Genomic DNA, 12,516 nt, shown 5'->3' on the forward strand with positions numbered 1-12,516 from the left:
TTGAAAAAGTAAATTTTAAAATTAATTGCCTATCAAAATATTAATGTTACTGGTAACAACTGCATAATCATAGCCACTGCTTCATATGATAGTGATTTAGAATATTTTAAATTAGAATATGTAAAAGTAGAGTAATTTCTATGAGAAAGGACAGAAGATAATCTTCTAGCGTGACTGACTCAGTCTTTTAAAAACATTTTACTCATAGTTTAGAAAACTTGCTTTCAGCTTCACAATTTACTATTGCTAAACTCTTGTAAAAGTTTTGCGTGTTGCCAAGTTTGGGCAAACCTCTATCGATTGTTTTTCATATAGCAGCAGCAAGATTTCAGGGTGTTTCGCCTTTTCCTGTGCAGTGCCCAGTCTGAAATATTCTTTGAATTGACGACATTCATTAACCACACTGCTGCCACCAAACCTCCAGAGGCCTTGAAAGGGGCCTCAGGAGCGTGTGGGAGAGGGGGCGGGCGTGATGGGGGCCTCGAGCGTGGGGAGGCGGTATGTGTGGAGCCCGGATAGAGACTGTGTGTATGTGGGGGGGGGGGGTCTGGCTGTGTGTGGGGGGGGAGTCCAGTGGTGGGGAGGGGACCTGGGTGTGGGGGAACAGATGTAGGAGAGGTTCCGAAGCGTGTGGAGTTACCAGACCTTGGGAGGATCAGAGGTGGGGCTAGGCCCTGGGGGAAGGTGCTTGGGCTAGTGTTGGGGAGGGGCCTGGGAACGGGGTCGGAACACTGAGGCATAGGCTCTGGCCTGGGCGTGGGAGGGGCGTCAGGCGATTGGGAGGGGCTCAGGGTTGTAGGGGGAAGGGGAGGCCTGTGGAGAGAGCCCAGATCTGGGGCAGGCAGATGTTGGGGAGGCTCCCTTGAGCGTGGCGAGTAACTAGAATTGGGGGGCCGGAACTTTGAGGCGTTTTGGTCGTAGGAGGTAGCAAGAGCGGGGCGGGGCGGGGCGGGTCTGGACGGGGGGGGGGCGGGATCTGAGCGCCTGAGAGGGATCTGGCCGTGGAGGCACGTCTGACGCTGGGGGGAGGCCCAGGCTTGGGTGAGGCTGGGGCTTGGTACCCCAAGCTTAAGCTTCATTAGCTTTAGTAGTGCAGAAATGTTCCCACCAGGAACCATTTATCTGAGTTCAACACTGTATATGTAGTAAAACTATAAATGAAAATACTGGAATAGATAATTTAAAAAGTAAGTGCACACTTCAGACTAGGGTTAACTCTGAAAGGTGGAGCGTATGCAGGAAGGCTTCACCTGTCTCAATAACAATGGGTCTGTCAAACTGGCCCTGTGCCACCTGCTCACTTTATTGTGCTTTATGTTGTGCAAGAAAATAACCAGAGCACCGTTAGCATAATTAAGACTCTTCTCGAAAGCCTGGCAGGAGGAGGTTCTGAAGGAGCAAAGGATTGCTAATTTGAGGAAGGCCTTGCAGGTGTTTTATGGGAGTGGTACAGCTGGTTTCTGAAATGAGAATAGAGGGGTTATTCTGAGGGTGGGCAGCCTAGACTTTATGAGGACTGGGGGGAGTGTTCTGAGGATCAGCAGCCATAGGCTGGGCAGGCCATATTTATGGCGAGGGCTGAAGAGAAAGAGGTAGGGGCTAAGTGGTGCAGAGAGGTGAGGAGGCACACCTGAGGGGGCAGGACATTTGAAAGCGACAGTGCCTGTGTCTCACACCTCAAGTCCTTCAGGGTCTCTTACAACATTTAATTAGATACTCACAACCTATGAGTTTAGAGTCGTTGTCCCATTTACAGATGAGAAACTGAAGTTTGGAGAGATTATTTGAATTCCCCAGGGCCAATCTGACTCCAAAGTCCCTGGTCTTAACTGTTTTCAGTAGCACACTTCATAACATTAACTCATTGAACCCCCACAACGCCACTATGAAGTTGACCCTATCAATATTCTATTTTATATTCGGGGGAGTGGAGGCATGGAGAGCCGGATGGTAAGTGGTGAGACCAGAATTTTAATCCAGGAGGTCAGGTGCCATAATCTAGGCCTCTCGGCCATAGACAGTGGCAGTGTGTGTTGAAGGTACCTGAATGTGGCCTGAAGGTGAGATAGGGTGGGGGAGGCTAAGAGGAGAATGCTGGAGAATGGCGCATTGAACACAGAGGTCACGTTTCCTACCTTCCCAAGTCCATCTACTGTTAACTCACCCCCGCCTCCAGGAGCCTGCTAAGTGCTAGCAAGGAGGCAGTAATGGTTCTGCTAATGAAGCAGAGAGCTGAGCAGACTGCACAAGGAGGATGAGGCCCCGGGGCTGTCCATGATAGGTTAGAACAGGTTGTTCATGAGCCAGGCAGAGGTCTTCAGTGAAACCCAGGAAAGATGACTGGGCCCTCCAAATTTACAGCTCATTATCAGCCTTGGTGGAACAGAGACAGTTGGGAAGAAACCCAGTCAGTTTTGTTTTCTCCCAGACAAGTCCTGTAGAAGTTTTCATGTACATGAAAATATACATTGTGTAAATGAAGGAGAACAGGCGCATGCACTCACCAGGAGAAACAGAAGGGTTAAAGAGAATGGCAGCCAGGTTTGGGAAGCTGTAAAGCTGGACATACTGCAGCAGAGGCAGCCCCCTGGCCTGTCCTGGGGAAAGCCCTGAAATAAGCTGATTTGTGCCAATGAATCCCAGAAAGGACTAGGAGTTAGAGCGCCCAGGACCTTCGGAAGGTGGGTGTTCATGAGGGGATGGAGGACTGCCCGGAAGTCCACGGGAACAGCAGGGGTTAGGGCTCTTCCTGTTGGAGGATCCTCCCAACCAGCCCTTAGCCTTCTGTGTGTCTCAGCGTCTCTGAATCCCTCCGTGTCGCTTTCTGGGTTTCTCTCTCTCTCTGTCTCTGAGTTGTTTGCATCTTTATTTCTGTATCTTTGCTATATCCAGATGTCTCTCAGTGTCTCCCTGCATTTGCTTATCTCTCTGAAATTTCCGTGTATCTCCCTCCAGGCCCAGCAACTCCCTCTTTGGGCCATGGTCCCACCAGGCACAAAACCAGTGGTTAGCTCATCATTTTACCCACCCAGGGCCCTTTCCCGGGCCTGGCCTCTGAGTCAGGCAAATAAGGGTGCAGGATCCCAAGGCAGTTTTCATTTGTGGGAGACAGAGTGGAGCCTACCCAAGGTATCCACAAGGTGGCAGTCAAGGACTACTTCAGCACATTCCTTCCCCACCTGCCGCTCTGCCGGCTGAGACACTCCCAGGGTAGCGGGAAGAGATTTTGAGTGTCAGCAAATTTGTTCAAACTTGAAGTTTTCTTTAAAAATCAGGACTAGCCCATTACTTCTCATTACGTTTAAAAGGTTTGTAGAGTTAGTAGTGTGCCAGCTGTTTCTTGTTGGGCCTCGGTTTCCTCCACTCTTACTTGGGGATAATAGAATAATCTACGTCTGGGAGGTAGTTTGCAGTGAGATCACCTGGCGCATAATTGTGCTCAATGCCTTTTGAATACCATTACCATCCATCACATCCTCCTATTTCTCACCCATTCTCACCACTGGCTGGTACTACCCCCGTGGGCCAGTGTTGCCACTGGCGCCACCGGCACACGACTGGACAGGGCCATCCTTGGCTTGACCTGGCTGGAGCTTTTGGTGGAAAAACTTGTCCTCATAGTGTTCGGGTGCCTTAACAACTATACTTAATTAGCCATCTGAATTGTATATACATATGTAATCACTGTATGCATCTTATCTATCAAGAAATGTGAAAAAAATTTTTATGTAGTGTCCATTTAAACATTTATCTAACCACTTGATGTCTGCAACTGCCTACCTTTACCAATTTACAGAGATAAATGTGTATATTTGCATATCTATACCATTTCTCCACTTAGAATTTTAGCACTATTCTATACCTTCTCTTCATTTTTTCAATATTTATGTAACCGCTATATCTAACTGTTCTACATATTTATGTGTAATTTTTATTAAACAATTCTATGTTTCTATCTCTAGGAAGATAGATGTCTAATACATTTCTTCCATAGATGGCACATCAGATTCCCTCTGTGCCTTATAGAATGTTTTGTACACCACTTGCTTCGTGTCACTGGCATGTGTGTACCTTGCCTCTGTTCTTCATGAGGACGTTTTCCACACAGGCTGCTGGTTTTGGTCATTATGAGCAGCAGTCTTCTGACAGGGACCTGGTGGCCACTATGAACCGGAGTTTGTGGTCAGAGGGTCCCAGCCTGGGGCAAGTGACTGTGAGCCTTGGCTTTCTCATCTGTAAAATGGGCCCAAGAGTTAGAATTATGATCATTATTTGACACCCCGGAGTTAGTATCTATAAATAGACATTTATCCCCCAACCCCCACAAATTCATCTGTTGAAACCTAATCCCCCATGTGATGATATTTGGAGGTGGGGCCTTTGGGAGGTGATTAGGTCATGAGGGTGGAGCCCTTGTGTTCGGGATTAGTGCCCTTATGAAAGAGACCCCAGAGAGTTCCCTCATGCCTTCTGCCATGTGAGGACACAGTGAAAAGATAGCCATCTATGAACCAGGAAGCGGGCTCTCACCAGACATCGAATGTTCCAGCACTTTGATCTTGGACTTCCAGCCTCCAGAACTGTGAGAAATAAATTTCTGTTGTTTATAAGCCACCCAGTCTATGATATTTTGTTATAGCAGCCTGAAAAGACTTAGATGGTGTTCATTTTGGTAGACCCTAGGCTAAAAATCTTTCTGTTAATGAGCTTGTGACTTTAGGAATGATGACTTTAAAACGCTTTTTGTTGAAGTATGATATACACATGGAAAAGTGAACCTAAGTGTCCGGCTGGAAGGATCTTTACAAAGTGAGCACGCCTGGGTATCCGGCACCCCATTCAAGAGCCAACATCACCGATGCCCCTCATGCCTCCTCCCACTCCACCCAAGTAACCACTCTCTGAACTTCTAGCCCATAGGTGCATTTTGCTAGCCTTTGAACTTCGTATAAGTGGAATCACAAAGGATGTAATGTTTTAGGCATTTGTGATCTTTCCCATGCAATCAAGGCCTTTTTGTTTTTATTGCTGTATAGTATGGCATTGGAGTACGTATTTCAATCTATTTGTCAGTTTTGCTGCTTATGAACATTTAGGGAGTTTCTGGATTTGAGCTATTAAGAATCATGCTGTCAGGTGAACGTCTGTCCCCCTTTCTCTTGGTCCCTAGGAAATGCCAGTCAGAGGGACCACAGAATTTGCATAGATTCTGCCAAACAGGTTCCAAGTGGTTGTTCCAATTCACATTCCCTCTTGAGAGTCCTGGCTGCTCCCCGCTGCCCCCAGGCCTGGCATTTTCCAACATTTTTGTGTTAACTATTTTTGGTAGCTGTGAGAGGAATTGCTTGTGCTTTTAGTCTGCATTTCCCTGATGACTGATGAAGTGGAGCTTCATTGTAGCAATTCTTCAGATACATTCTGAATGCAGGTCCTGCGGGTGCCTTCTCATTCCGTTAACGGTATCTTTTGATGAAGAGAAATTCTTAAGTTTAAGATATCCAGTTTATCAATTTTTTCTTTTATGGCCAGTGCTTTTTACTTGCCTTTTAAGAAATCTTTGCCTGTTTTAAGGTCATGAAGGTGTTCTCCTATGTTTTTCTTTTAAAGTTTTATTTTTTCACCTTCACATTTAGATGTGTTGTCCATCTGGAGTTGATTTTGTATGGTGTCAGGTAGGGGTCAAGATACATTTTTTTCCATATGGAAGTCCAGTTGGCCCAGTACTGTTCACTGAAAGGTGTATCTATGCATATTTTCCCCTTTAACAGATTTAGGATGTTCTCTTCTCTTTCTGTTACGCTAAATGTTTTATGTATCATAAATGGATATTTAAATCTTGTAAAATGCTTTTTTTCTGCATCTCTGTTATTGTAGTGAATTGCATTTATTGATTTTCAGATGAAACCACTTTTGCACACCTGTAACAAACCCCACTGTTTTTTTTGATGCAGTATCCTTTTTATATAGTGCTGATTCATCTCCCCCTTTCTTGGCTTGTTTTTGTCGTTATTTGCTTGTTTATTTGTTTTGTAACTTCACTAGTCTATTTTTGTGCAGTTATTTCCCCTGTCACATGGAGCCTCTGATGACACTCCTTAGTGGGCACAGTCTTGGACACGTGTACATTCACCCTAGGATGACCATGTTTTTAGCAGGGCTCTTTTTGACTGTTTCTTCCCCTGATCTCTCTGTTAAGTTGCCTGCCTCACTTGGTATTACACCCATTTGGTAGGCTCCACTAATCACTGGCCAATTGCTGTGTAATTTTTGACAGTCCCCCAGGGCATAAATTGTCCAGCAGTCTGACCCAATTACATTCAGTCAAGGGTAGTTTTTGAGCAGGTTGGCTCTTCTTAGCTGTCTGGTTTCCTGGTTCTCTCTGGTGAACTAATGGCTTATGGTTTAGTTTGTTGCTCTTAATTAAAAGGAGCTATAGTTTTCGAGGGTGCCCTTAAGTTTGACCTTCCCCACACTCTGTTTCAAATAAAGTTAATTCCTTTGGGAAGAGCTTCAGAGCTCTCTTTTCTTGTTGGCTGCCTCTCCCCCCGGGCAATACCTGTGACCCACTATTCAGGGAGCTGGCTGGGTGTGGTAGCCTCTGGTCTTCTCTGGTCACTTTCCCTGATATAGAACCTCTGCCCTACCAGAAAGCTGGGACAAGAGTGATCAGGAACCAAATATTCTTGGTCTGCTGCACCTGGGGTACAGCCTCTACCCTTAGGTCAAGGAAGGGGGCCCCGACCTATGGGCCATACTCACCAGGAATTTAGCCTCTTCAGGTTGGAGATGAGACATGCTGGTGGCCTACTGCTCCTGGTAAAATACAGTAACCCTTTGTATGAGAAAAACACTCCCATGTTTCTCTTTTATTCTCATACTACTACTGTACTGACAACACTTCTGACAGTAGATGTGTAGGTTTTCCACACGTCAAATAATTCTGAAGCCACTGAGTGTCCTACAATGCAGTGCAGTTCTGACCCTATCTACCTGGAGTTAGCTCCAGAGCTCACAGGCTAAGGGTTCTGTTTCACTAGACTGCCCCAGCTTCAGATGCCAATCGCAAGTCTCAGGTTGTCACCTGTCCTTCTAACCAACTGGCTATAAATTGGGGTTCCCATGACCCTCTCCTTGGGTTTTGTTAGAATTTGCTAGAATAACTCACAGAACTCAGGGAAACTCTTCCTTATGTTTACCAGTTTCTTATAAAGAGTATAATAAAGGACAGGAATCAACAGCCAGATACATAGGGTGAGGTCTGGGAAGGTCCTGAGTGCAGGAGCTTCTGTCCCTGTGGACTTGGGGTGTGTTGTCACCCTCCTGTAGACATGCTCACCAACCCAGAAGCTCTCTGAATCCTGTACTTTTGGGATTTTTATGGAGGCTTCATCGTGTAGGTATGATCTATCATTACCTCAATCTCTAGCCCCTCTCCTTTCCCTGGAGGATGGGGGTGTGGGGTTCAAAGTTCTAAGCTTCTAATATGGCTTGGTCCTTCTGATGACCAGCCCCTATCTTGAAGCCATTGAGGAGCCCACCAAGAGTTGCCTCATTAAAACAAAAGACACTCCTATCACCCAGGAAATTCCAAGGGATTTAGGAGCTCTGTGTCGGGAATGAGGCTCCAAGACCAAATATTAGAACAAAAGATGCTCCTAGTGCTCTTATCGCCTAGGAAATCACAAGAATTTTAGAAGCTTTGTGCATGGAACTAGGGGTAGAGACCAATATATATAATTTCTATTATTCCACACCCTTCAATGGGGGCTGAGGGGAGAGAGAGCCTTGTTGGCTCTGCCTGTCCAGAGTAGAGGTTCTGTCAAGCCGAGCAGAGGAGAGGGGAGAAGGGAAGGAGCAGGATGTGGTGCAAATCCCCCAGACTCTTGCTGTTCTTACTGAGTTTTAGTAGATTTTCTTGAATAAATAATTCTTCATTTGTTGATTGCCCTTAGAACAATTTCCAGAGACTTTAAATGGTGTAGTTTTTAAAAACAGTTTCCACCAGCTTTGCCTGTTTCCCTGGGGAGTGGGTCAGTGGAGCTCCTCAGCCCGCCATCCTGGATGTGGAACTCTGTGAATGGCATTTCTTATCAAATGCTATGGTCTCCACACACAGACCCTCAGGGAAAGGCCTTCCAGCATGGCTCTGCCCACAGCCCCTATGCCCCATGCCCACTGGTGGGGAGGGGCTGCCATCACATATCACATGTCTTTTTTTAGCACTTATGTATGTGTGTCTCCATTTTGTTCCACAGTTCTTACCAAGGTCCCTGTCCTCCCCTGCTCTCCTCAAGCAGAGCTAGAGTCTTGGATGACGCAGCCCATGGTGGCAGCAGCTGGGCAGGCCAGCATGTCATACGCGCGGCTCACTGGAGCTCCAAGGATTCCTCATGTACTCTGCTAACACCCTGCCTTCCGCATCTTACTTGTACTTCTCACTTTTCACTGCCTTGTACCTTTCTTTGGGAAGGCTCCTTCTCTCATGAGGAGGGAGACGCAGGCAGGTTAGAAAGGCCACGAATCACCTGGGAGCCAAAAGGCAGCACCTCAGAGAAGGAGGTCCACAGGGACAAACCCCAGGCAACCTGACAGCCAGACTGGCCTCCTGGGCCCAGCAGCCGAAGGAAGCTTTCTGCTCTGCGTGGTGCTGAGTTAGACTGTCTTTCTACACTGATGCAGAAGAAGCTTCTCCTAGCCCTTGCTCTCCTCCAGGGCAGCCAGTGGAGACGTTGCCACATGCCAGAGATCAGACCATTAAAAGGAGCAGACGCACACCTGCCAGCTTAAGTAAATGTCACGGGGCCCCACAAATTCCAGTGGGACACGGTCAGCATGGAGCAGTTCTCCACTGTGACCTCCCTGGGCTGCTTGGCCTCTCACTCCAACTCTCTCCAGGCTGATGACCATCTCTGTGCAGCTCTGTGGTCTTGCTTCTCCATGACATCAGTCTTCCAAGTGATTCTGGTGACACAGAGTCCCCTCTGGTCCTGGTTCCCCCAGCTCAGCACTCACAGGGGCTATCTCTGTCTTAGTTCTTTACCTTCTGAGAGAGTCATTGAGAGGCCCGGTCTCGTGAGATGTCCAATCAGCTATGGCCACAAGAGACTCACAAGCAAGGCTGTCCAGCCCCAGCTCTCCATCAGGGCTGTGGTGGGAGTGTGTCTCTCACACTCACATGGCCATGTGGGCACTGAGGGAATGACTCCCATCCCCATGGCAGCTACTTCTCCTTCTAAGGACCAATGCTAGCTGTGCCCAAGAAGAGGGGCTGTGTTTTGAACCATACTTTGTAAGACACACACACAGACTCACAGAATCCACTTCCACATGTGAGGAAGGTGGCACAGTGCCCCCTGGGGACCCAGGCAGAAAACCCTACTTTTCCCTCCCCCAGCTCCAGCCCCCTCTGGAAGGCCCCCCTCCTTATGCTGCATTCTCAGGGAACTCCCTGTTCAGAGCCCACCTCCCAGCACTGCCCTGGGCTCTTCTCTTGCTCATTCATTCAACAGTGAACCGGCATCGTTAAGTTTATTAAGCACTGACTGTGTGCCTGACCCTCAATTGGTCCTGGGAGTGCGTAAGGAAACTTCTCTGAGGTTGTTTTCCCAGCTATAAAATGGAGATGTGCTCCAGGTTGCTTGAGGATCGCTGCATTGAATGATAATAAAATACTAGTCTTTGCAACAACTTGTGGTCGCAGGGCCCTCTGTAGTGGGCACTTTGGTAGGCGTCCCATGTCATCCATCAAGTCCACATGGCAGTGCTGTTGTCAGAAGTTCCAGTTCCCCTTGTACCGACAGGACTAGCAGACTCAAAGATGGGCAATTGTTACACATTTCTTTTTTTTTTTTTTTGAGGTCATAATAGTTTACAACATTGTGAAATTTCACTCGTACATTGTTATTTGTCAGTTACCCCATAAATATGCCCCTTCACCCCTGGTGCCCATGTCCTACCCTCCTTCCCCCTGGTAACCACTAAACAGTTTTCTTCATCTGTGTGTTTGTTAATCTTCCACATATGAGTGAAATCATGCAGTATTTGTCCTTCTCTGTCTGGCTTATTTCGCTTAACATAATACCCTCAAGTTCCATCCATGTTGTTGTGAATGGAATGGTTTTATCTTTTATGGCTGAGTAGTATTCCATTGTATATATATACCATATCTTCTTTATCCAATCATCAGTCAATGGGCACTTGGCTTGCTTCCACTTCTTGGCTATAGTGTATAACTATCACACATTTTGAAGCCCCTTCCTCTTGTCCTCTTTTTGGCCTTGTCCCAGAGCAGACAACTGGGAGAGGTGAGTGGCCAAGCCTGGCTTCAGAGCTAGTCTGCCTTGCTGTCCGAGATGAGGCTTCGAGGAGGAGCAAGGAGGGGGAGGCTGGGGGAGTACAAGGACCACAAGGATTTTGGTTGTGCTCATTTCCTTCCCCCTTGTCCTTCAGAAATTCCATTTCTTCTCCAGAGCCGAAGGTCAATTTCCCTTTCCCAGGAAGCCTCTGGCTTCTGTTATTTCATCTGGTCCACCTGCTCCCCTTGCCCTTTGTTCACACCCTTCTCTAAACTTTGTCACTCCACCTTCTGCTGCAGGCAGTTGCTTCCTCTATGTGCCTCACCCAAACCTGTGAGCTCTGGGGGAGGAGCAGGGCCTCATGTGGACCACTGCAATCCCAGATCACAGGTCTGAGCAGCCGGCATGTACAAATGTCTGCTCAGGCCTGACTGTGGGTGCGGCCAAGGATGAAAGGCCTGTGCACAGTAGGCACTTGGCTTGGACTCCTCCGTCAGCAAGTCCTGGGGAGACTCTCCAGAGAGAACACCAGCGGTACTCACTGTGCTATGACCACACCCATCTGCGATGGGATGGGTTGTAATCCAGTCACCAGGGACAACTTTGGCCAGGAATAAAGATTCTGAGGCTGCTTTTCTGTATCTGAGCTGATGACCCAGAAATGGGGCACAGTGTTTTTCCCAGGGGCTTGGTGGGCAAACCTCGTCTGCAGTGGCTCAGAGCCTTGGGCTGGGAGGCTGCTGCTGGCCAGAGCTTCTATTAGGGCTGAGGAGGCAAGGAAGAACCAATAACCTGTCTGTTGTTTGCTGTCAGAAGAGTCCATGGAATCAATGTTGTTACAAATGGCACAGCCCTCACCAAGATGCCCCTCTGGGGAGATCTGAGAATATACCAACATCTGTGAAATCTAGGACTGTCACATCATTTTCTATATATTTGAAAAAAATTGTAATTAAAAAAATGAATCACAGAGACAGAGTGCACAGGCGAGCAGGAGCCTGGGAGCCCCTCAGAGCACAACTGGATCTTTGTGCGGTTTATGGTGGGGAATCCCAAGATCAGACCAAAAGGCTGACATACAGAAGGGCACAGAGACTTGACTTCAGGCCCCCACCGTCCACACTGGGACTTTGGACGCTGTTCACTCTACTTGGGGAGCTGGAGAGAGAAGGACCAACCCTGAGACCTGCACCATCCCTTCTCCTCCCGTTACTCTTTAAAAAACAATTCACATTAAGGTAGACCAACAGAACTGAGAGGAGAGTTAATGGGAACAGCTAAATAAGCATCTAAACTAGCCTGGTACAGTGCCTCTATGTCTCCACGTCACTGCTAGTGATGTGATATCTGGGGGCGAGGAGAGCATGAAGGGAGAGGGTGCTACCCAGGCCCCGCCCTTGGGGTGCTTGAAGTTGCCTGAGCTCTAACCAGCCTCTGCGTAGATGTCCGCATTCTGTGAATAAATCACGGACAGCACTTTAGAGGTGCACGTGTCTGCACCGATCAGGAGAAATGGAACCCCATTTGGCTGTGGATTCTGAGCCTCAGGGCTCCCACCTGCAAGGCTAGCTGCACTGGTGAGGAACCAGGCAGTTCCTTCCTCCACAGGGCCCAGCTGAGCCACGCCCTGCTCCCAGCCTGGTTGTGGCAACACCTCTGCTGAAGAGCACTTGGCCCCAAGGGGCAGCACCTCTTTTCGAAGCCCCTTCTGCCTGCCCTCATCTTGGCTTCTCCCAGAGCAGGCAAGGAGACAGGGCGTTGGTGAGGCAGTGTGAGAGCTGGGCATAAGGAAGAGTCAGGAAGGCCAGCTTCCAGAGGCCCCCAGAGCTGGGTGGACATGGATGTGGAGCCTGGGACCAGCAGGCCTCCCAGCCCAGTGCCCAGCCCCTCCAGCCACCACCAAGCAACCTGGGCAAGTGCTTGAATGGCTCAGAACCTCAGTTTCCCCCTTGGTCAGTAACGTTAACGACAGTATCTACACTGAGCTGTTGTGAGGTTTAACGAGATGAAGATTTAGCCGAGTGTGGGGCAGTACAAGCATGCAGACCTGTATTGGTTCTTGTTACGATAATATTACCATTACCAGCCGCTCTGATTTGGAATCTTAGTGACCCCTCTGTAGCACTGTCCTGAGGGTGAAGTGAGGTCACAAACAAGTGCCACCAATTGGACAGTGTTAACAGGTCCTGGGCTTGCCAAAACTCAGGACTGAGTGACACAG

The sequence above is a fragment of the Equus asinus genome, chromosome 2 (assembly GCF_041296235.1).
Source record: "Equus asinus isolate D_3611 breed Donkey chromosome 2, EquAss-T2T_v2, whole genome shotgun sequence".
Taxonomy (NCBI): Eukaryota; Metazoa; Chordata; class Mammalia; order Perissodactyla; family Equidae; genus Equus; species Equus asinus.